At 39.7% G+C, this 26,380-nt stretch overlaps 2 long non-coding RNA genes across 4 annotated transcripts; both read right to left on the bottom strand.

The window, feature by feature from the left end:
• Positions 1–515: 515 nt before the first annotated feature.
• LOC139831077 (uncharacterized) lies at positions 516–3,401 on the bottom strand. 2 transcript variants are annotated; one of them, XR_011745394.1, is made up of 5 exons: positions 3,369–3,401; positions 3,089–3,278; positions 2,770–2,996; positions 1,895–1,984; positions 516–672 (listed from the first exon to the last, which is right to left on the bottom strand). It is a non-coding gene; the product is annotated as an uncharacterized lncRNA (long non-coding RNA). The 2 variants fall into 2 exon arrangements; XR_011745393.1 differs by lacking the exon at positions 3,369–3,401 and having other exon boundaries at positions 3,089–3,361.
• Positions 3,402–5,217: 1,816 nt separating this feature from the next.
• On the bottom strand, positions 5,218–8,318 carry LOC127301579 (uncharacterized). 2 transcript variants are annotated; one of them, XR_011745392.1, is made up of 5 exons: positions 8,096–8,316; positions 7,816–8,005; positions 7,497–7,723; positions 6,622–6,711; positions 5,218–5,399 (listed from the first exon to the last, which is right to left on the bottom strand). It is a non-coding gene; the product is annotated as an uncharacterized lncRNA (long non-coding RNA). The 2 variants fall into 2 exon arrangements; XR_011745391.1 differs by having other exon boundaries at positions 7,816–8,318.
• Positions 8,319–26,380: the final 18,062 nt, after the last annotated feature.

The raw sequence follows: 26,380 nt of genomic DNA, 5'->3' as shown, positions 1-26,380 counted from the left end.
GGCAACACTTGAATTTGAGGGAGAGAACTATCCATATACCTAGATGTGTATGTCAACCTTGCTTAAGTAAAACCCTAACAGAATATCTCAGGCATTTTCCTGGGATATAAAACTATGGAGACAACCCTGACCATGTCCATCCTAGAAAGTAAAATAGAAGTGCTATACCTTAATTGATCAAGACAATGCTTGATCATGGAAATGAGAAACCCATTTAATGAGAGATACCTTAGGAAGCCAAACCTTGATCATTATAAATTGAGTGATGATCATAAACCCTAGGAACTTGAGGTAGAAATATTAAGAACAAGTTGATCATGCCTAATCCATGATCATGCTTTGGTGATATGTGAGGATAAGTTAAACCCTAATCGGATAAGTAGATATCATGAAATCATAGTGTAGCGACTCGAACCTGGTAGGGTTCGAATCTCTGTGCTTACTGTGCTATCCCTGGATCATAGCTAGCACACACAGTAACAAATGAATATCAAGATATAACATACGTAATTTTATTACTCAAACGATGAATCCAGAGTTGCATATACAACTTGCACAGCATAGTGGCTGGCTCACATTACAGCGGAAACATAAAGGTACGTCTTGGGCTTCATCAACGCCACAGGGCTTGTTGAGTATAGACCCATGATCCTAGTCGTCCTCACTCATCATCTGCAACAGGTAAAGTTACAGCCAAAAACATTTGGTCAATACTTTGAATGTATTGGCAAGTTACACAAGTTGCAAGGTGGTTTATATTTTTATACATGCAAAGGTATGTCAAAGGAAGGCTCGGGTTTTATTTTGCGTAAAGCCAATTTTGTTTCATGAAAATCTTTTTAGAAACTTTCTTTGTCTTTATATATTTTTAAAACAAAATAATATAGGGTTGGACAAACACAAGGAATCCACCAAGGTTCACCATCCTACATTCCATCCCCAAAACACGCTAAACTAACTCCAGAGCCACTCACTGGATAGAGTTAGCATGCATTAAGTTTTTAGACAACACTACATTCAGAGCCACTCACTGGATGAAAGTAGTAATTGCAAAACAGTTCGGGCAATCCTAAGTTCAGAGCCACTCACTGGATAAACTTAGCATGCCAAAACATTTTTTGAAAAGGTTTTGAAAACATAGGAGATCCTTCATCCGCTTCAATCTTCAGTTGCTCAAATTGCTCACATCCGGGAGCACGGCTAATCGATTAGATCATACACTCTGCAGAGGTTGTACACTTTCCCCACATGTCACAATCCATCCTTTTTGTTGTATCCTTCATTTGGTTTAACCGGGTATGGATCATGACGAAGTTTTCCATAGAAGCCCCCTATACATAATCCCAGTCCGCCCGCAACTATGATCCGAAGACCCCTCTCCAATGGCGGTACCGATGCAAGGGTTTCCCTCTATGTACGACTAAGCCAGAGCCCATATAGCATGTGGCTGTACTAGAAGCTTCCTCAACTGAAACTTTGAAGATCTCTTTGACCCTGGGCGGCGGTCCCCATCAAAACCTGAGTCTGCAGAGCCACTCACTGGATGCAACTCTTGTAGACGCTCCCAACATACCACTCCGCCCAGAGGAAAACATTTTGATAAGTTTTTATTTCAAAAATATTTTCACCATACCACCCCAGAATGGGCGCATGTCAATTTTCATAAAAGGTTTTGTTCTTTGAAAACCCATATCCCACGTCTACCAAGCAATTGGCTAAGCACTCATACAATATACGCATTTTTATAAAATGGCTACAAGGAACATGGTAAGAAATCCTATGGCTCTCTACTAGGATAGCAAAGCATAATATCCCTACACATGCATTTCTACGAAAATACTTGTAAAACATGCATATCCAAAAATAGTAGGACAAAAGGTCATGTGCAACTTGCCTTTCATTGATGAAGAATAATTATCTTTTCAACATAACTATCAATATTATTTCCTTGATAAAAAAATTATCCCGTCACTCTTCGTGAAACCTATCGCAACGAAAAGAAAAACAATACCATACATAAACATACAGACATTTCAAAAAGGAAATATCAAACAAAACCAAATATGGAAATATAAATAAACTCCAAATAAAACATCGAGTCATTCCAACAACCAAAATGAAATAAGAACTAGATTATGAAATCTATAAAACATACGCATACATAAGCTATTTTTCAATTGGTTATTTCCAAATTTTAACCATATGAAACTAGGGTGATTACAAGTTAACTAAATTAGTTGTTAATATTAGTGAAAACAATTTTAGATAACACTAACAGATGGTCGTAATCTTCCCATATGATTTTATGGAAAGGACAACATTAAAACTGTTTGTAGAATTAAACTATGGCCAAACTAGTTCGAAACTTTGCCTCAAAATTTATTGAACGGTAATCTGTAAAAAAAAAAAGGAAAACTAAGGGTTCCATAAAATTCTACTCCTTCCAAGGTTTCCAAAAAGATGTTATTTGCAAAATTTGGTTAAGTAGAACTATAGTTTTGTGTTTCTGAAGGTTTCACGTACAGTCTTTCCAAAACGAATTTGACTGAAACTGCACGTACTGACATCTTCAGACTATACTGTTCTGAACTGGAAGCGAATTAAGTGAAAACGAGCCTTGCTAAAACTATACTGCCAGTTTCGTATTTGGATGCAGAAATTGAAGTATGTTCACTAAAATCCTGATAAAGCTATGATCTATGATGACCTGACGGGAGCATGCTGCTTCAGAGAAATAAGAAGGGAAATAGAGAAACAGGTGCAACTCACCGGCCGGACTTGACTGAAAGATAGCCGGGAAGCTGACCACGGTGACGGTAGGCTCAGACAGAGATGTTGTCGATGATGTGGGTGTACCCGCAGAAGGGAAAAGTATCATACGTCGTTCCTCTCTTCACGCTGAAGACGGCGTGATGCTCCTTTGTCGAAACTAACTGAGACGGTGACGGACGGCTGCAGTGTCGAGGCGTCGGGAGCTCGTCGTGGGTGACCTCCGGCTATGAATTGGATCAAACGGAGGCATCAGTGTGATTCGTACGGGCTAAAGAGAAAGACAAGGAGAAGAATCAGGGCCTGAGTCCCTCCATACCCGGAGAATTCGACGAAACGTCGCGGCGGCCGTCGGAACTCCGGCGAAGAAATTCGCCCTCCACAGGGGCAGCCTGGGGGCGTGAATCAGTGGAGGAGTGTGGTATGCTATTTGGAAGCTCCGGTAGAATTTATACAGAGAGGGAGAACGTGGAGCAACGGGAGTCGATGTTAATGGCCGTGGCTGTTTCCTGTAACGCCATGGCAATTGCATCTCGAATAAAAGCGCAATAACGCGGGGAGACGAAGGGGAAAGAGGTAGAGGAAGGTTCTAGATGGACCTGGGGTCCGAGCAGAGGAGAGGATGCAGTAGGTGCACCGACGCGGCCAGTTTCTGCCGTTTCCGTTCATAGGCAGAGGTTGAAGACGACTACAGCCTTATTTTCTTTTCCTGGGGGAGACGACCTGGGCAGCTCGTGCTCTTTTTTTTTTTTTTTCTTCCTGGGAAGAGGGACACGTCCTGGCTGTTGTGATTTGGGTCCGGGTCGGTTGGTCTAGCCTCTTCTTTATTTTTATTTTTTTCTCTAAACTCTTCCTATTTTATTTCTTTCACATCAAAGATTTAGGACTAAGCTCAATCAAAAATCCAGAAAATTCCCATAAAAATAAAATAATTATATAGGACTTTAGGAAATGTATTTTCAGTCCTTCCTATGAATAAATAATTTATTTTTGATAAAACAATTAACATGCACATGTGTTATATTTAAATCATTTCCAACTCTATATTTGAGGATGTCATGTTATCCCCGTCTCGTAATTTTTTATTTATTTTGGAAATGAAATAAGATATATATAAAATACAATAAATGTCAAATAACACCACAAATCGAATACTTCCAAGACCATTTATATATTTTGGAAATGTCATGTTATTTCCTCTCTCTTGGGAAAGTCATATTATTCCCTCTCTAAATAATTCAACATGGTTTGGATTTTTTTTTTTACACGCCACTTAGATCCAAGTGTTAAAACACAACACACAAATCGGATTTGTATAAATTTTCCTCAACCAAAATTTATAATTTTGGATAGTCATATTTATCCGCTCATGTATAATGTTTCTATCGTAATTAAGAAAAGTTTAAACAAGTCCTCAAAAAGTTTCCGTTTCTTCGGAGAATTTCAACAAAGACAATAAATTCAATCAACATATATTATTTATTTAACATTCCAAAATTTGGAAAATTTTGGGATGTTACAAACTACTACCCTTAAAAGGAATCTCGTCCTCGAGATTCGAGAAGGCTAGAAAGAATATGGGTTTGGAGAGAATCAAGGGTGCTACCACCCTTAAAAGAAAGTCTTCGTAGATCACCAAATATCTTCTAAGTACCTCCAATTACTTTGCCATTCTTCAGTTCTTTTCCATGTCTTGAATCCATGTTCCTTGTCGCGATGGTTTCAGATAGGAAAGATGTAGATCCTAGGGAGAAAGAACTATAGATATACCCTTACAAACAAATTTTATTCTAAAATGATTTTATTTGCGAGTGTCATGAAAACCAGAAAAATGACAACTCACAAATCACACAAATCGTCGCATCTAACGATTTAGCTAAACCTATCAGGTCTTTGGTTCCTAATAGGTCATCTTGGAATCTCAGTCTTCAGAGTCTTCGGTAATTTTAACTTCATTCCTTTTGAAGATGTCCGATGGTGTCATTGTAGATCCGGTCATCACGTCAGAATTGAAAGCACTTGCTCTTGAAGAATTTTAAGAGAAGAGTTTCAAATTATTTCAAAAACCAAATAGGTCAAGAAAGACAATAACTAAGAAGTAGAATACGAGAATTTCCACAAATAATTTTTCCCCAAATAAATATTCTAGACGAAAGAGAATTTTGAGATTTTCGGGTTCTAGTGGGTGATGTCCAACTACATATTTGAATAGATGAGTGAACAGAAATCATTTTGCAATCTTAAGAAAGATGAGTAGTATGAGAGTATTTTCGAAAAATCTTTGAGAATATAGTTGATCCTATGGTTTCCATTTTCTAGGGTCACGTCCTACAGTCAACATATGCTCTGATACCATTTTGTAGCGACTCGAACCTGGTAGGGTTCGAATCTCTGTGCTTACTGTGCTATCCCTGGATCATAGCTAGCACACACAGTAACAAATGAATATCAAGATATAACATACGTCATTTTATTACTCAAACGATGAATCCAGAGTTGCATATACAACTTGCACAGCATAGTGGCTGGCTCACATTACAGCGGAAACATAAAGGTACGTCTTGGGCTTCATCAACGCCACAGGGCTTGTTGAGTATAGACCCATGATCCTAGTCGTCCTCACTCATCATCTGCAACAGGTAAAGTTACAGCCAAAAACATTTGGTCAATACTTTGAATGTATTGGCAAGTTACACAAGTTGCAAGGTGGTTTATATTTTTATACATGCAAAGGTATGTCAAAGGAAGGCTCGGGTTTTATTTTGCGTAAAGCCAATTTTGTTTCATGAAAATCTTTTTAGAAACTTTCTTTGTCTTTATATATTTTTAAAACAAAATAATATAGGGTTGGACAAACACAAGGAATCCACCAAGGTTCACCATCCTACATTCCATCCCCAAAACACGCTAAACTAACTCCAGAGCCACTCACTGGATAGAGTTAGCATGCATTAAGTTTTTAGACAACACTACATTCAGAGCCACTCACTGGATGAAAGTAGTAATTGCAAAACAGTTCGGGCAATCCTAAGTTCAGAGCCACTCACTGGATAAACTTAGCATGCCAAAACATTTTTTGAAAAGGTTTTGAAAACATAGGAGATCCTTCATCCGCTTCAATCTTCAGTTGCTCAAATTGCTCACATCCGGGAGCACGGCTAATCGATTAGATCATACACTCTGCAGAGGTTGTACACTTTCCCCACATGTCACAATCCATCCTTTTTGTTGTATCCTTCATTTGGTTTAACCGGGTATGGATCATGACGAAGTTTTCCATAGAAGCCCCCTATACATAATCCCAGTCCGCCCGCAACTATGATCCGAAGACCCCTCTCCAATGGCGGTACCGATGCAAGGGTTTCCCTCTATGTACGACTAAGCCAGAGCCCATATAGCATGTGGCTGTACTAGAAGCTTCCTCAACTGAAACTTTGAAGATCTCTTTGACCCTGGGCGGCGGTCCCCATCAAAACCTGAGTCTGCAGAGCCACTCACTGGATGCAACTCTTGTAGACGCTCCCAACATACCACTCCGCCCAGAGGAAAACATTTTGATAAGTTTTTATTTCAAAAATATTTTCACCATACCACCCCAGAATGGGCGCATGTCAATTTTCATAAAAGGTTTTGTTCTTTGAAAACCCATATCCCACGTCTACCAAGCAATTGGCTAAGCACTCATACAATATACGCATTTTTATAAAATGGCTACAAGGAACATGGTAAGAAATCCTATGGCTCTCTACTAGGATAGCAAAGCATAATATCCCTACACATGCATTTCTACGAAAATACTTGTAAAACATGCATATCCAAAAATAGTAGGACAAAAGGTCATGTGCAACTTGCCTTTCATTGATGAAGAATAATTATCTTTTCAACATAACTATCAATATTATTTCCTTGATAAAAAAATTATCCCGTCACTCTTCGTGAAACCTATCGCAACGAAAAGAAAAACAATACCATACATAAACATACAGACATTTCAAAAAGGAAATATCAAACAAAACCAAATATGGAAATATAAATAAACTCCAAATAAAACATCGAGTCATTCCAACAACCAAAATGAAATAAGAACTAGATTATGAAATCTATAAAACATACGCATACATAAGCTATTTTTCAATTGGTTATTTCCAAATTTTAACCATATGAAACTAGGGTGATTACAAGTTAACTAAATTAGTTGTTAATATTAGTGAAAACAATTTTAGATAACACTAACAGATGGTCGTAATCTTCCCATATGATTTTATGGAAAGGACAACATTAAAACTGTTTGTAGAATTAAACTATGGCCAAACTAGTTCGAAACTTTGCCTCAAAATTTATTGAACGGTAATCTGTAAAAAAAAAAAGGAAAACTAAGGGTTCCATAAAATTCTACTCCTTCCAAGGTTTCCAAAAAGATGTTATTTGCAAAATTTGGTTAAGTAGAACTATAGTTTTGTGTTTCTGAAGGTTTCACGTACAGTCTTTCCAAAACGAATTTGACTGAAACTGCACGTACTGACATCTTCAGACTATACTGTTCTGAACTGGAAGCGAATTAAGTGAAAACGAGCCTTGCTAAAACTATACTGCCAGTTTCGTATTTGGATGCAGAAATTGAAGTATGTTCACTAAAATCCTGATAAAGCTATGATCTATGATGACCTGACGGGAGCATGCTGCTTCAGAGAAATAAGAAGGGAAATAGAGAAACAGGTGCAACTCACCGGCCGGACTTGACTGAAAGATAGCCGGGAAGCTGACCACGGTGACGGTAGGCTCAGACAGAGATGTTGTCGATGATGTGGGTGTACCCGCAGAAGGGAAAAGTATCATACGTCGTTCCTCTCTTCACGCTGAAGACGGCGTGATGCTCCTTTGTCGAAACTAACTGAGACGGTGACGGACGGCTGCAGTGTCGAGGCGTCGGGAGCTCGTCGTGGGTGACCTCCGGCTATGAATTGGATCAAACGGAGGCATCAGTGTGATTCGTACGGGCTAAAGAGAAAGACAAGGAGAAGAATCAGGGCCTGAGTCCCTCCATACCCGGAGAATTCGACGAAACGTCGCGGCGGCCGTCGGAACTCCGGCGAAGAAATTCGCCCTCCACAGGGGCAGCCTGGGGGCGTGAATCAGTGGAGGAGTGTGGTATGCTATTTGGAAGCTCCGGTAGAATTTATACAGAGAGGGAGAACGTGGAGCAACGGGAGTCGATGTTAATGGCCGTGGCTGTTTCCTGTAACGCCATGGCAATTGCATCTCGAATAAAAGCGCAATAACGCGGGGAGACGAAGGGGAAAGAGGTAGAGGAAGGTTCTAGATGGACCTGGGGTCCGAGCAGAGGAGAGGATGCAGTAGGGTGCACCGACGCGGCCAGTTTCTGCCGTTTCCGTTCATAGGCAGAGGTTGAAGACGACTACAGCCTTATTTTCTTTTCCTGGGGGAGACGACCTGGGCAGCTCGTGCTCTTTTTTTTTTTTTTTCTTCCTGGGAAGAGGGACACGTCCTGGCTGTTGTGATTTGGGTCCGGGTCGGTTGGTCTAGCCTCTTCTTTATTTTTATTTTTTTCTCTAAACTCTTCCTATTTTATTTCTTTCACATCAAAGATTTAGGACTAAGCTCAATCAAAAATCCAGAAAATTCCCATAAAAATAAAATAATTATATAGGACTTTAGGAAATGTATTTTCAGTCCTTCCTATGAATAAATAATTTATTTTTGATAAAACAATTAACATGCACATGTGTTATATTTAAATCATTTCCAACTCTATATTTGAGGATGTCATGTTATCCCCGTCTCGTAATTTTTTATTTATTTTGGAAATGAAATAAGATATATATAAAATACAATAAATGTCAAATAACACCACAAATCGAATACTTCCAAGACCATTTATATATTTTGGAAATGTCATGTTATTTCCTCTCTCTTGGGAAAGTCATATTATTCCCTCTCTAAATAATTCAACATGGTTTGGATTTTTTTTTTTACACGCCACTTAGGTCCAAGTGTTAAAACACAACACACAAATCGGATTTGTATAAATTTTCCTCAACCAAAATTTATAATTTTGGATAGTCATATTTATCCGCTCATGTATAATGTTTCTATCGTAATTAAGAAAAGTTTAAACAAGTCCTCAAAAAGTTTCCGTTTCTTCGGAGAATTTCAACAAAGACAATAAATTCAATCAACATATATTATTTATTTAACATTCCAAAATTTGGAAAATTTTGGGATGTTACACATAGGGAGGTAACTGGTAAGCAACCCTAGGCTTATATCCCAACCTTAACTTGTGAACCATTTGGTGATCATAAGTAGAATCCTAGCACATCTATAATTCATTCATTCCTCAATTAAAGGACCTAAAAAAATCTTAGATTCAAAATCCATAATTAATATAGTGAGAAACCATCAGTCCATATGACCAAAGTTAACTATAAAAAGAACTATAATAACTTTAGTTACTTTAACAATAGATTTAGGTTATAATAGAAATCTATTGGAGTAAGATAAAACCAGTTCTCAAATCCTTAGTAATTAAAGGAGAACAGAAACAATTAAGCAAGTAATCATATTACCTTGGTTAGGGGAGATTAAACCCTAGCAAATGCAATATGATGTCATCCCAATTCTATAAACTAGAATTATATCTCAACCCTAGTTTATACATCACCATGGTAATCATAATATAAACCCAGGCCACAATTGAGATTCAACCCATGTGTCACTAGGTAATTAGCATTTGAACCCTAATGGTTCATTAATCTAATCCTATACTTCAATTATAAAACAAAAGAGCCACCTTATGCTAAATCCTATAATTAAAACCTATGGTGGTGATCAACCACTTATCATTATAACCCATACCAAACCATGATGAGAGTAATGTCTACTCTAGGTAATTCAAGGTGTTATTAAATATAATCCTAGTGCCACCTTTGAAATATGGTTATAATAAAACCTACAAGACCCTAACAAGCAAGTGCTCACATAAAATTATATGTAAGTGATTAATTCCTCAAATAGGAACTAAGACATAACAACAACTTCAGAAATACCTTGAGAATAAGGTATTGATACGTCTCCGACGTATCGATAATTTCTTATGTTCCATGCCACATTATTGATGATATCTACATGTTTTATGCATACTTTATGTCATTATTATGCGTTTTCCGGAACTAACCTATTGACGAGATGCCGAAGGGCCAGTTTCTGTTTTCTGCTGTTTTTGGTTTCAGAAATCCTAGTAAGGAAATATTCTCGGAATCGGACGAAATCAACGCCCAGGGTCCTATTTTTCCACGAAGCTTCCAGAAGTCCGAAGGGGAAACGAAGTGGGGCCACAAGGTGGGGACACAGTAGGGCGGCGTGGCCCAAGCCCTGGCCGCGCCGGCCTAGTGTGTGGCCCCACCAGGACTCCACCGACCTTGCCCTTCCGCCTACTTAAAGTCTCCGTCGCGAAAACCCTACCACGTTCGACGAAACCAGAGAAAACCTTCCAGAGCCGCCGCCATCGTGAAGCCAAGATCTGGGGGACAGGAGTCTCTGTTCTGGCACGCCGCCGGGACGGGGAAGTGCCCCCGGAAGGCTCCTCCATCGACACCACCGCCATCTTCATCAACGCTGCTGTCTCCCATGAGGAGGGAGTAGTTCTCCATCGAGGCTCGGGGCTGTACCGGTAGCTATGTGGTTCATCTCTCTCCTATGTACTTCAATACAATAATCTCATGAGCTACCTTACATGACTGAGATTCATATGATGATGCTTGTAATCTAGATGTCATTATGCTAGTCAAGTGGATTTTACTTATGTGATCTCCGGAGACTCCTTGTCCCACGTGTGTAAAGGTGACAGTGTGTGCACCGTGTGGGTCTCTTAGGCTATATTTCACAGAATAGTTGTTCGCTGTTATGAATGGCATAGTGAAGTGCTTATTTATATCTCTTTATGATTGCAATGTGTTTTGTATCACAATTTATCTGTGTGCTACTCTAGTGATGTTATTAAAGTAGTTTATTCCTCCTGCACGGTGTAATGGTGACAGTGTGTGCATCGTGTAGTACTTGGCGTAGGCTATGATTGTGATCTCTTGTAGATTATGAAGTTAACTATTGCTATGATAGTATTGATGTGATCTATTCCTCCTTTCGTAGTGTGAAGGTGACAGTGTGCATGCTATGTTAGTACTTGGTTTGGTTATGTTGATCTGTTATGCACTCTAAGGTTATTTAAATATGAACATTGAATATTGTGGAGCTTGTTAACTCCGGCATTGAGGGTTCGTGTAATCCTACACAGTTAGTGGTGTTCATCATCCAACAAGAGGGTGTAGAGTCTAGCATCTATTTATTTATTCTGTTATGTGATCAATGTTGAGAGTGTCCACTAGTGAAAGTATGATCCCTAGGCCTTGTTCCTAAATACTGCAATCATCGCTTGTTTACTGTTTTACTGCTTGTTTACTTCCTGCAATATTACTACCATCAACTGCACGCCAGCAAGCACTTTTCTGGCGCCGTTACTACTGCTCATATTCATTCATACCACTTGTATTTCACTATCTCTTCGCCGAACTAGTGCACCTATTAGGTGTGTTGGGGACACAAGAGACTTCTTGCTTTGTGGTTGCAGGGTTGCATGAGAGGGGTATCTTTGACCTCTTCCTCCCTGAGTTCGATAAACCTTGGGTGATCCACTTAAGGGAAACTTGCTGCTGTTCTACAAACCTCTGCTCTTGGAGGCCCAACACTGTCTACAAGAATAGAAGCACCCGTAGACATCAAGTACTTTTCTGGCGCCGTTGCCGGGGAGGAAAGGTAAAAGGTACTCACACTCCGGATCTCGGCTACTAAGCTATTTTCGCCGTTGTAAGTACTCGAAGCTATTTCCTTTAGATCCTGCAATTGCATCTTTTTGTTTCTTGTTTTACACTAGTAAGGCATAATGGAATACAACTATGAGCTTTTTAATTTATTTCCTAAGTTATGACATGAATTGTGTGATGTGAAAATTAAAGAACCTATGGAGCCTCAATTGCATGCTAGTAGCAATGTTATTAGTATGAACGCAATCACTGCTAATGCTATGGATAAGTCTAAGCTTGGGGAAGCTAGTTTTTGTGATCTTTTTAGTTTCCCATCTTTAGGGGAGAAAATTTGTTCTGATAATGCTTTATCTCCCATATGCGATAACTCTAATGATGCTTGTTCACCAACTGCAAGTACTGCTTTCAAGATACCCATGAAAATTATTGAACGTGTTATTGATAACCGCTATGAAGGGGATGGAACTGTCCATCCTGGAGATCATTTACTGTTTTTGCATGGATTATGCGGGTTATTCAAGTGTGCAGGTATCTCTATGGATGAAGTGAGGAAGAAGCTATTCTCTTTTTCGCTGTCTGGTAAAGCGGCGCATTGGTATAAATTGTTGAAGAATAGTCATTCTCTTGGTTGGGAGGAAATTGTACCTCTCTTTTATTCTAAATTTTATCCTCCTCATGAAGTGCATATTGATAGGAATTATATTTATAACTTTTATCCTCGTGATGGAGAGAGTATTTCTCAAGCATGGGGGAGATTGAAGTCACTAATGCTCAAATGTCCCATTCATGAGCTCCCCCGTAATGTTATTGTTAACAATTTTTATGCGAGGCTTTCAGGACAACACAGGGACTATCTGGATGCCTGTTCAGAGGGATCTTTCACAAGCAAGGAGGTTGAAGCTAGGTGGGATCTTCTTGATCGGATTGAGGAGAATGCTGAAGGATGGGAGAACAACAAAGGTGAAGAGTCAGGTATAAATTATGATTATGAATGCATTGAAGCTTTTATGGATACTGATAAATTTCGAGATATGAGTGCTACTTATGGTCTTGACTCTCAAGTTGCTGCAAATCTTTATAAAGCCTTTGCTTCTCATTTTGAATTGCCTAAAAAGAATTTTGATAAGTATCATGAACCTTTTAAAGAGGCTTGCATGAAGGATGAAATTGTTGTTAATGATTGCAATAAGCATGCTCAAACTCCTAAGAATGCTATTTCCTATAAGCATGTTAATTTTTGTGGAATGCATAGACCTTGTGGAATTAATCAAATCAAAGATGAATATTGTATCCATCATATTAATGAAAAAACTAGAAAGTGGGCTAGGGCTCTAGATGATCTTGGTAAAAAAGTTTGTGCCCTCTATCCTTTTATTTGTGAAGTTTGCCATGAAGTGGGTCATTTTAATTTTCAATGCTCCACCAATGATAATTTGAACCCAATGAGTGCTGCAAATTTGTATTGTGATGATGAAATTACTCCTAATCAGCATGATGAACTCACTTTATTTTTGTGGTGTGAAGAGTTATCAAGGAAAATTTCTTTGTTAGATATTAATGATCTCGATATTGATGATGTCCTGCATGGGTGTTTTTCTGATTGCATTGATGATAGCCATACAAATACTTACATAAAAAATATTTTATAAGATGACACCTTGCCAAAATATGATAGGACCGCTGTGTGTTTTGAACTAATTAATGAAAAGGAGGAATCCTCCCAAGTTTCTTCTATTGTTTCTGAAAATAAATCAGGTTATGCGGACAAGCCACCCTTCAAGCCTCTTCCTCCTAAAGAAGGGAACAAGGAGAAGGAGAAGAAGAAGAAGAAGAAGGGAACGAAGAAGAAGAAGAAGAAGAAGAACAAGAAGGAGAATAAAGAGAAAGAGGTAACGGCATATCCCCGCGTGAATGAGATAACGCTAGGTAACCGTAAGTATGTTGCTCCTAATGATTATTATGATAATGAATCTGAATACAATGATCTTCCTATGCCCTTTACATACATTAGTGATCATGATTTGAATGAGCACACTATTTTTGATATTGCAAATCTCTGGGAAACTAATTCTGAAAATGATGATGATAATAATTGCCATAGTATCAGTGCTATCCATGCTTCCTCCCATAATAATATAGAAAGCTCTAAGATTGGGGAAGAGGTGTTTGAAAATCCTTTTGCTACTGATCATTATGTGTTTGATACATCTCCTTATAATAACAATGATGGTATGGTTACAGATAAACCGACTGTGAAAGATAACTATTCTATTTCTTATGATGACACTGTGCCTCCGACCTTTGATGATTATTATAAAGAATGCTATGATATAGGTTATAACTATCCTTATGAAACTTGTCATAGTTATGATTGGATTGCCAAAAACAATTCCCTTAATATGCAACTTGTTTACCATGTTCAAATTCTTGATAATAATCCTGCTCCAATTACTATTAATGAGAAGAATTCTTCTTATGCCAAAATTAATGATACTTCTATGCATATGAACCATGATAAGAATGTTTTAAGTGATGGGTATATTGTGGAATTCATCAATGATGCTACTGAAAGTTATTATGAGAGAGGGAAACATGGGTATATGCATCTTAATAATATTAAGTTTCCCCTCTTTATGTTGAGAATCTTGAAGTTACTCGTGTTTTATCCTCTTATGCTTGTCACTTTGTTCTTCATGAATTCATTTGTGTACAAGATTCCTTTTTATAGGAAGCATGTTAGGCTTAAATTTGTTTTGAATTTGCCTCTTGATGATCTCCTTTGCTTCAAATACTATTTCTTGCGATTGCATCATTAAAACTGTTGAGCCCATCTTAATGGCTATAAAGAAAGAACTTCTTGGGAGATAACCCATGTGTTTATTTTGCTACAGTACTTTTATTTTGTATTTGAGTCTTGGAAGTTGTCACTACTGTATCAACCTCTCCTTATCTTATTTTATTGCATTGTTGCGCCAAGTAAAGTCTTTGATAGAAAGGTTGATACTAGATTTGGATTACTGCGCAGAAACCGATTTCTTGCTGTCACGAATCTGGGTCTAATTCTCTGTAGGTAACTCAGAAAATTATGCCAATTTACGTGAGTGATCCTCAGATATGTACGCAACTTTCATTCAATTTGGGCATTTTCATCTGAGCAAGTCTGGTGCCACTTTAAAATTCGTCTTTACGGACTGTTCTGTTTTGACAGATTCTGCCTTTTATTTCGCATTGCTTCTTTCGCTGTGTTGGGTGGATTTATTTGTTCCATTACCTTCCAGTAGCTTTGGGCAATGTCCAGAAGTGTTAAGAATGATTGTGTCACCTCTGAACATGTGAATTTTTATTATGCACAAACTCTCTAATGAGTTTGTTTCGAGTTTGGTGTGGAGGAAGTTTTCAAGGGTCAAGAGAGGAGGATGATATACTATGATCAAGAAGAGTGAAGAGTCTAAGCTTGGGGATGCCCCCGTGGTTCATCCCTGCATATTTCAAGAAGACTCAAGCATCTAAGCTTGGGGATGCCCAAGGCATCCCCTTCTTCATCGACAATTTATCAGGTTTCTTCTCTTGAAACTATATTTTTATTCAGTCACATCTTATGTACTTTACTTGGAGCGTTTGTGTGCTTTTGTTTGTTTGAATAAATGCTTGTGTGGGAGAGAGACACGCTCCGCTGGTTCGTATGAACACATGTGTTCTTAGCTTTTAATGTTCATGGCGAAGGTTGAAACTGCTTCGTTCATTGTTATATGGTTGGAAACGGAAAATGCTACATCTAGTAATTGGTAAAATGTCTTGGATAATGTGATACTTGGCAATTGTTGTGCTCATGTTTAAGCTCTTGCATCATATACTTTGCACCTATTAATGAAGAAATATATAGAACTTGCTAAAATTTGGTTTGCATAATTGGTCTCTCTAAAGTCTAGATAATTTCTAGTATTGAGTTTTGAACAACAAGGAAGACGGTGTAGAGTCTTATAATGTTTACAATATGTCTTTTATGTGAGTTTTGCTGCACCGGTTCATCCTTGTGTTTGTTTCAAATAACCTTGCTAGCCTAAACCTTGTATCGAGAGGGAATACTTCTCATGCATCCAAAATCCTTGAGCCAACCACTATGCCATTTGTGTCCACCATACCTACCTACTACATGGTATTTCTCCGCCATTCCAAAGTAAATTGCTTGAGTGCTACCTTTAAATTTCCATCATTCGCCTTTGCAATATATAGCTCATGGGACAAAATAGCCTTAAAAACTATTGTGGTATTGAATATGTACTTATGCACTTTATCTCTTATTAAGTTGTTTGTTGTGCGATAACCATGCTCCTGGGGACGCCATCAACTCTTTGTTGAATATCATGTGAGTTGCTATGCATGTTCGTCTTGTCTGAAGTAAGGGCGGTTTTCACAATCAAATGGTTTGAGTATGCATACTGTTAGAGAAGAACATTGGGCCGCTAACTAAAGCCATGAATCATGGTGGAAGTTTCAGTTTGGACATAAAACCTCAATCTCTTATGAGAATATTAACTGTTGAATGCTTAAGCATTAAAAGAGGAGTCCATTATCTGTTGTCTATGTTGTCCCGGTATGGGCGTCTAAGTTGAAGAATGATCAAAAGCGAGAAATCCAATGCGAACTTTCTCCTTAGACCCTTGTACAGGCGGCATAGAGGTACCCCTTTGTGACACTTGGTTGAAACATATGTCATGCAATGATAATCCGTGTTAATCCAAGCTAATTAGGACAAGGTGCGGGCACTACTAGTATACTATGCATGAGGCTTGCAACTTGTAAGATATAATTTACATGATACATATGCTTTATTACTACCGTTGACAAAATTGTTTCATGTTTTCAAAACCAAAGCTCTAGCACAAATATAGCAATCGATGCTTTCCTCTTTGAAGGACCTTTCTTTTACTTTCATGTTGAGTCAGTTCACCTATTTCTCTCCACCTCAAGAAGCAAACACTTGTGTGAACTGTGCATTGATTCCTACATACTTGCATATTGCACTTGTTATATTACTTTACATTGACACTATCCATGAGATATACATGTTATAAGTTGAAAGCAACCGCTGAAACTTAATCTTCCTTTGTGTTGCTTCAATACCTTTACTTTGATTTATTGCTTTATGAGTTAACTCTTATGTGATGTCTACGGGTGCTTCTATTCTTGTAGACAGTGTTGGGCCTCCAAGAGCAGAGGTTTGTAGAACAGCAGCAAGTTTCCCTTAAGTGGATCACCCAAGGTTTATCGAACTCAGGGAGGAAGAGGTCAAAGATATCCCTCTCAAGCAACCCTGCAATCACGATACAAGAAGTCTCTTGTGTCCCCAACACACCTAATACACTTGTCAGATGTATAGGTGCACTAGTTCGGCGAAGAGATAGTGAAATACAAGTGGTATGAATGAATATGAGCAGTAGTAACGGCGCCAGAAAAGTGCTTGCTGGCGTGCAGTTGATGGTAGTAATATTGCAGGAAGTATAAATGCAATAAAACAGTAAACAAGCAGCGATAGCAGTATTTAGGAACAAGGCCTAGGGATCATACTTTCACTAGTGGACACTCTCAACATTGATCACATAACAGAATAAATAAATAGATAAATGCTAGACTCTACACCCTCTTGTTGGATGATGAACACCACTAACTGTGTAGGATTACACGAACCCTCAATGCCGGAGTTAACAAGCTCCACAATATTCAATGTTCATATTTAAATAACCTTAGAGTGCATGACAGATCAACATAACCAAACCAAGTACTAACATAGCATGCACACTGTCACCTTCACACTACGAAAGGAGGCATAGATCACATCAATACCATCATAGCAATAGTTAACTTCATAATCTACAAGAGATCACAATCATAGCCTACGCCAAGTACTACACGATGCACACACTGTCACCATTACACCGTGCAGGAGGAATAAACTACTTTAATAACATCACTAGAGTAGCACACAGATAAATTGTGATACAAAACACATTGCAATCATAAAGAGATATAAATAAGCACTTCACTATGCCATTCATAATAGTGAATAAGTATTCTGTGAAATATAGCCTAAGAGACCCACACGGTGCACACACTGTCACCTTTACACACGTGGGACAAGGAGTCTCCGAAGATCACATAAGTAAAACCCACTTGACTAGCATAATGACATCTAGATTACAAGCATCATCATATGAATCTCAATCATGTAAGGCAGCTCATGAGATTATTGTATTGAAGTACATAGGAGAGAGATTAACCACATAGCTACCGGTACAGCCCCGAGCCTCGATGGAGAACTACTCCCTCCTCATGGGAGACAGCAGCGTTGATGAAGATGGCGGTGGTGTTGATGGAGAAGCCTTCCGGGGGCACTTCCCCGTCCCGGCGGCGTGCCGGAACGGAGACTTCTGTCCCCCAGAACTTGGCTTCGCGATGGCGGCGGCTCTGGAAGGTTTTCTCCGGTTTCGTCGAACGTGGTAGGGTTTTCGCGACGGAGACTTTAAGTAGGCGGAAGGGCAATGCAGGGGGCCACACGAGGGCCCCACACGCTAGGCCGGCGCGGCCAAGGCCTGGGCCGCGCCGCCCTAGTGTGGCGGCGCCTCGTGGCCCCACTTCCTTTCCCCCTCGGTCTTCTGGAAGCTTCGTGCAAAAATAGGACCCTGGGCGTTGATTTCGTCCAATTCCGAGAATATCTCCTTACTAGGATTTCTGAAACCAAAAACAGCAGAAAACAACAACTGGCTCTTCGGCATCTTGTTAATAGGTTAGTGCCGGAAAATGCATAAATACGACATATAATGTGTATAAAACATGTAGATATCATCAATAATGTAGCATGGAACATAAGAAATTATCGATACGTCGGAGACGTATCAGCATCCCCAAGCTTAGTTCCTGCTCGTCCCGAGCAGGTAAACGATAACAAAGATAATTTCTGGAGTGACATGCCATCATAACCTTGATCATACTATTGTAAGCATATGTAATGAATGCAGCGATCAAAAACAATGGTAATGACATGAGTAAACAAATGAATCATAAAGCAAAGACTTTTCATGAATAGTACTTCAAGACAAGCATCAATAAGTCTTGCATAAGAGTTAACTCATAAAGCAATAAATCAAAGTAAAGGTATTGAAACAACACAAAGGAAGATTAAGTTTCAGCGGTTGCTTTCAACTTATAACATGTATATCTCATGGATAGTGTCAATGTAAAGTAATATAACAAATGCAATATGCAAGTATGTAGGAATCAATGCACAGTTCACACAAGTGTTTGCTTCTTGAGATGGAGAGAAATAGGTGAACTGACTCAACATAAAAGTAAAAGAAAGGCCCTTCGCAGAGGGAAGCATTGATTGCTATATTTGTGCTAGAGCTTTTATTTTGAAAACATAAAGAGAGCATAAAAGTAAAATTTTGAGAGGTGTTTGTTGTTGTCAACGAATGGTAGTGGGCACTCTAACCCCCTTGCCAGACAAACCTTCAAAGAGCGGCTCCCATGAATTATTTTTATTTTTGTGTGGCACTCCTTCCAACCTTTCTTTCACAAACCATGGCTAACCGAATCCTTGGGTGCCTGCCAAAAATCTCATACCATGAAGGAGTGCCTTTTTATTTTAGTTTTATTATGATGACACTCCTCCCCACCTTTGCTTTCTCAAGCCATGGCTAACCGAATCCTTCGGGTGCCGTCCAACAATCACATACCATGGAGGAGTGTCTATTTTTGTTAATTAATTTGGGACTGGGAATCCCATTGCCAGCTCTTTTTTGCAAAATTATTGGATAAGCGGATGAAGCCACTAGTCCATTGGTGAAAGTTGCCCAACAAGATTGAAAGATAAACACCACATACTTCCTCATGAGCTATAAAACATTGACACAAATCAGAGGTGATAAATTTGAATTGTTTAAAGGTAGCACTCAAGCAATTTATTTTGGAATAGCGGAGAAATACCATGTAGTAGGTAGGTATGGTGGACACAAATGGCATAGTAGTTGGCTCAAGGATTTTGGATGCATGAGAAGTATTCCCTCTCGATACAAGGCTTAGGCTAGCAAGGTTATTTGAAACAAACACAAGGATGAACCGGTGCAGCAAAACTCACATAAAAGACAAATTGTAAACATTATAAGACTCTACACCGTCTTCCTTGTTGTTCAAACTCTTTACTAGAAATTATCTAGACCTTAGAGAGACCAATTAAGCAAACCAAATTTTGGCAAGCTCTATGTATTTCTTCATTAATAGGTGCAAAGTATATGATGCAAGAGCTTAAACATGAGCACAACAATTGCCAAGTATCAAATTATACAAGACATTTTACCAATTACTACATGTAGCATTTCCCGTTTCCAACCATATAACAATGAACAAAGCAGTTTCAACCTTCGCCATGAACATTAAAAGCTAAGAACACATGTGTTCATACGAACTAGCGGAGCGTGTCTCTCTCCCACACAAGCATTTATTCAAACAAAAACACAAACAAAAGCACACAGACGCTCCAAGTAAAGTACATAAGATGTGACTGAATAAAAATATAGTTTCAAGAAAAGAAACCTGATAAGTTGTCAATGAAGAAGGGGATGCCTTGGGCATCCCCAAGCTTAGATGCTTGAGTCTTCTTGAAATATGCAGGGATGAAGCACCGGGGCATCCCCAAGCTTAGACTCTTCACTCTTCTTGATCATAGTATATCATCCTCCTCTCTTGACCCTTGAAAACTTCCTCCACACCAAACTTAAAACAAACTCATTAGAGGGTTAGTGCATAATCAAAAATTCACATGTTCAGAGGTGACACAATCATTCTTAACACTTCTGGACATTGCACAAAGCTACTGGAAGTCAATGGAACAAAGAAATCCATCCAACACAGCAAAAGAGGCAATGCGAAACAAAAGGCAGAATCTGTCAAAACAGAACAGTCCGTAAAGACGAATTTTAAAGTGGCACCAGACTTCCTCAGATGAAAATGCCCAAATTGAATGAAAGTTGCGTACATATCTGAGGATCACGCACGTAAATTGGCAGATTTTTCTGAGTTACCTACAGAGAATTCTGCCCAGATTCGTGACAGACAGAAATCTGTTTCTGCACAGTAATCCAAATCTAGTATCAACCTTGCTATCAAAGACTTTACTTGGCACAACAATGCAATAAAATAAGATAAGGAGAGGTTGCTACAGTAGTAACAACTTCCAAGACACAAATATAAAAAAAAGTACTGTAGTAAAATAAACACATGGGTTATCTCCCAAGAAGTTCTTTCTTTATAGCCATTAAGATGGGCTCAGCAATTTTAATGATGCACTCGCAAGAAATAAAAGTTGAAGCAAAAGAGAGCATCAAGAAGCAAATTCAAAACACATTTAAGCCTAACATGCTTCCTATGAAAAGGAATCTTGTAAATAAACAAGTTCATGAAGAGCAAAGTAACAAGCATAGGAAGATAGAACAAGTGTAGTTTCAAAAATTTCAGCACATAGAGAGGTGTTTTAGTAACATGAAAATTTCTACAACCATATTTTCCTCTCTCATAATAACTTTCAGTAGCAACATGAGCAAACTCAACAATATAACTATCACATAAAGCATTCTTATTCTGAGTCTCATGCATAAAATTATTACTACTCCCAACATAAGCATAATCAATTTTATTAGTTGTAGTGGGAGCAAATTCAACAAAGTAGCTATCATTTTTATTCTCATCATCAAATATAGGAGGAATATTGTAATCATAATCAAATTTACCCTCCATAACAGGCGGCACTAAAAGACCAATATCATTATAATCATCATAAATAGGAGGCAAAGTATCATCAAAGTAAATTTTCTCCTCAATGCTTGGGGGACTAAAAATATCATGCTCATCAAAGCCAGCTTCCCCAAGCTTAGAATTTTCCATATCATTAGCAACAATGGTGTTCAAAGCGTTCATACTAATATGTTCCATAGGTTTTTTAATTTTCGCATCAAACCACCCATGTCTTAAATCAGGAAATAGAATAAGAAGCTCATTGTTGTCCATTATGCCTAACTAGTGTAAACAAGAAACAAAAAGATGCAATTGCAGGATCTAAAGGAAATAGCTTCGAGCACACACACAACGGCAACAGAAAACTACTTAGTTACCTGGGACCGGAGTATGAGTGCCTTTTACCTTTCCTCCCCGGCAATGGCGCCAGAAAAGTGCTTGATGTCTACGGGTGCTTCTATTCTTGTAGACATTGTTGGGCCTCCAAGAGCAGAGGTTTGTAGAACAGCAGCAAGTTTCCCTTAAGTGGATCACCCAAGGTTTATCGAACTCAGGGAGGAAGAGGTCAAAGATATCCCTCTCAAGCAACCCTGCAATCACGATACAAGAAGTCTCTTGTCTCCCCAACACACCTAATACACTTGTCAGATGTATAGGTGCACTAGTTCGGCGAAGAGATAGTGAAATACAAGTGGTATGAATGAATATGAGCAGTAGTAACGGCGCCAGAAAAGTGCTTGCTGGCGTGCAGTTGATGGTAGTAATATTGCAGGAAGTATAAATGCAGTAAAACAGTAAACAAGCAGCGATAGCAGTATTTAGGAACAAGGCCTAGGGATCATACTTTCAATAGTGGACACTCTCAACATTGATCACATAACAGAATAAATAAATAGATAAATGGTAGACTCTACACCCTCTTGTTGGATGATGAACACCACTAACTGTGTAGGATTACACGAACCCTCAATGCCGGAGTTAACAATCTCCACAATATTCAATGTTCATATTTAAATAACCTTAGAGTGCATGACAGATCAACATAACCAAACCAAGTACTAACATAGCATGCACACTGTCACCTTCACACTACGAAAGGATGCATAGATCACATCAATACCATCATAGCAATAGTTAACTTCATAATCTACAAGAGATCACAATCATAGCCTACGCCAAGTACTACACGATGCACACACTGTCACCATTACACCGTGCAGGAGGAATAAACTACTTTAATAACATCACTAGAGTAGCACACAGATAAATTGTGATACAAAACACATTGCAATCATAAAGAGATATAAATAAGCACTTCACTATGCCATTCATAACAGTGAATAAGTATTCTGTGAAATATAGCCTAAGAGACCCACACGGTGCACACACTATCACCTTTACACACGTGGGACAAGGAGTCTCCGGAGATCACATAAGTAAAACCCACTTGACTAGCATAATGACATCTAGATTACAAGCATCATCATATGAATCTCAATCATGTAAGGCAGCTCATGAGATTATTGTATTGAAGTACATAGGAGAGAGATTAACCACATAGCTACCGGTACAGCCCCGAGCCTCGATGGAGAACTACTCCCTCCTCATGGGAGACAGCAGCGTTGATGAAGATGGCGGTGGTGTTGATGGAGAAGCCTTCCGGGGGCACTTCCCCATCCCGGCGGCGTGCCGGGACAGAGACTCCTGTCCCCCAGATCTTGGCTTCGCGATGGCGGCGGCTCTGGAAGGTTTTCTCTGGTTTCGTCGAATGTGGTAGGGTTTTCGCGACGGAGACTTTAAGTAGGCGGAAGGGCAACGCAGGGGGCCACACGAGGGCCCCACACGCTAGGCCGGCGCGGCCAAGGCCTGGGCCGCGCCGCCCTAGTGTGGCGGCGCCTCGTGGCCCCACTTCCTTTCCCCCTCGGTCTTCTGGAAGCTTCGTGCAAAAATAGGACCCTGGGCGTTGATTTCGTCCAATTCCGAGAATATTTCCTTACTAGGATTTCTGAAACCAAAAACAGCAGAAAACAACAACTGGCTCTTTGGCATCTTGTTAATAGGTTAGTGCCGGAAAATGCATAAATACGACATATAATGTGTATAAAACATGTAGATATCATCAATAATGTAGCATGGAACATAAGAAATTATCGATACGTCGGAGAGGTATCATTATGCAAGACTTATTGATGCTTGTCTTGAAAGTACTATTCATGAAAAGTCTTTGCTTTATGATTCATTTGTTTACTCATGTCATTACCATTGTTTTGATCACTGCATTCATTACATATGCTTACAATAGTATGATCAAGGTTATGATGGCATGTCACTCCAGAAATTATCTTTGTTATCATTTACCTGCTCGGGACGAGCAGGAACTAAGCTTGGGGATGCTGATACGTCTCCGACGTATCGATAATTTCTTATGTTCCATGACACATTATTGATGATATCTACATGTTTTATGCATACTTTATGTCATTATTATGCGTTTTCCGGAACTAACCTATTGACGAGATGCCGAAGGGCCGCTTGTCGTTTCTGCTGTTTTTGGTTTCAGAAATCCTAGTAAGGAAATATTCTCGGAATCGGACGAAATCAACGCCCAGGGTCCTATTTTTCCACGAAGCTTCCAGAAGTCCGAAGGGGAAACGAAGTGGGGCCACGAGGTGGGGACACAGCAGGGCGGCGCGGCCCAAGCCCTGGCCGCGCCGGCCTAGTGTGTGGCCCCACCAGGACTCCACCGACCTTGCCCTTCCGCCTACTTAAAGTCTCTGTCGCGAAAACCCTACCACGTTCGACGAAACCAGAGAAAACCTTCCAGAGCCACCGCCATCGTGAAGCCAAGATCTGGGGGACAGGAGTCTCTGCTCGGCACGCCGCCGGACGGGGAAGTGCCCCCGGAAGGCTCCTCCATCGACACCACCGCCATCTTCATCAACGCTGCTGTCTCCCATGAGGAGGGAGTAGTTCTCCATCGAGGCTCGGGGCTGTACCGGTAGCTATGTGGTTCATCTCTCTCCTATGTACTTCAATACAATAATCTCATGAGCTGCCTGACATGATTGAGATTCATATGATGATGCTTGTAATCTAGATGTCATTATGCTAGTCAAGTGGATTTTACTTATGTGATCTCCGGAGACTCCTTGTCCCACGTGTGTAAAGGTGACAGTGTGTGCACCGTGTGGGTCTCTTAGGCTATATTTCACAGAATACTTGTTCGCTGTTATGAATGGCATAGTGAAGTGCTTATTTATATCTCTTTATGATTGCAATGTGTTTTGTATCACAATTTATCTGTGTGCTACTCTATTGATGTTATTAAAGTAATTTATTCCTCCTGCACGGTGTAATGGTGACAGTGTGTGCATCGTGTAGTACTTGGCGTAGGCTATGATTGTGATCTCTTGTAGATTATGAAGTTAACTATTGCTATGATAGTATTGATGTGATCTATTCCTCCTTTCGTAGTGTGAAGGGGACAGTGTGCATGCTATGTTAGTACTTGGTTTGGTTATGTTGATCTGTTATGCACTCTAAGGTTATTTAAATATGAACATTGAATATTGTGGAGCTTGTTAACTCCGGCATTGAGGGTTCGTGTAATCCTACACAGTTAGTGGTGTTCATCATCCAACAAGAGGGTGTAGAGTCTAGCATCTATTTATTTATTCTATTATGTGATCAATGTTGAGAGTGTCCACTAGTGAAAGTATGATCCCTAGGCCTTGTTCCTAAATACTGCAATCATCGCTTGTTTACTGTTTTACTGCTTGTTTACTTCCTGCAATATTACTACCATCAACTGCACGCCAGCAAGCACTTTTCTGGCGCCGTTACTACTGCTCATATTCATTCATACCACTTGTATTTCACTATCTCTTCGCCGAACTAGTGCACCTATTAGGTGTGTTGGGGACACAAGAGACTTCTTGCTTTGTGGTTGCAGGGTTGCATGAGAGGGATATCTTTGACCTCTTCCTCCCTGAGTTCGATAAACCTTGGGTGATCCACTTAAGGGAAACTTGCTGCTGTTCTACAAACCTCTGCTCTTGGAGGCCCAACACTGTCTACAAGAATAGAAGCACCCGTAGACATCAGGTATCAACTCTTATATTTCTAAATTGAATAGGAGTTCATAACAAAAAGGAAATTGAAGTGAAAATATCAATTCATGTCTATTTGCTATTTTGAATAAGTTCACAAATATGCAAATAATTTAATATAAAATATGAATTCAAATAGAATAGTGAAAAAATAGTCAGTATACTAAATCTTGAATGGATTAGCATAATTACTAATATCTGCAAATAGAATTGAATTCAAATATGAGTTAAAGTAGAAAATATACAAAAGGAGAAATTAAAACAGAGAAAAAAATGAGGGAAATACTCACTTGGCCGTGTAGCCCATGAAGAAGTCCAGCAGTAGCCTGCAGAGCAGCCCAACACCATCACCACCCAGCAGCCCAGCCCAGCCCAACTTACCTCTTTGTCTAAATATCTTGGAGAGGGTCGTCCTCATCCCTTTCCTCGTGCATGGTGGCCAGCGCGACGCCGTGGTCGTCTTCACCTCGTCGCTGTCGACCTCTCCTCGTCCGAGAGCATGACGAGGCTCGTTTCAGCGCCTATAAAAACCCCAGCATGAACCCTAGCCCGGATTTCTTCCCCCTATGCTCTATTTCGCCCAAATCGAAACCCTGGCCGTTCCGGCCATCTTCAAGCACCGCCGGAGGAGACCTCCCCTGGCCAAGCCGTGGTCACCGTCGTCACCACCGTGCTCTTCTTGCTCAACCCACGCAAGGAATCAAGCCAAAGCCTCCTGCAGCATCTTCACCGAGCTCATCGCTTCCGACGGTCGGAGATGCCGATTCCAGTGAACCCAACCACCTCTGGTCTCGCCGTCACGCACATCGTGCTCAGGGTGAGTCACCGGTACTCAAGCACCCCTAGCCCTCTCGATTACGCCCTTAATCATGCTCGCGT

Source organism: Lolium perenne, chromosome 5 (genome assembly GCF_019359855.2).
Source record: "Lolium perenne isolate Kyuss_39 chromosome 5, Kyuss_2.0, whole genome shotgun sequence".
Taxonomy (NCBI): Eukaryota; Viridiplantae; Streptophyta; class Magnoliopsida; order Poales; family Poaceae; genus Lolium; species Lolium perenne.
Note: the sequence above shows the minus strand (reverse complement) of the source record. Positions and strands in the feature narration are given on the sequence as shown.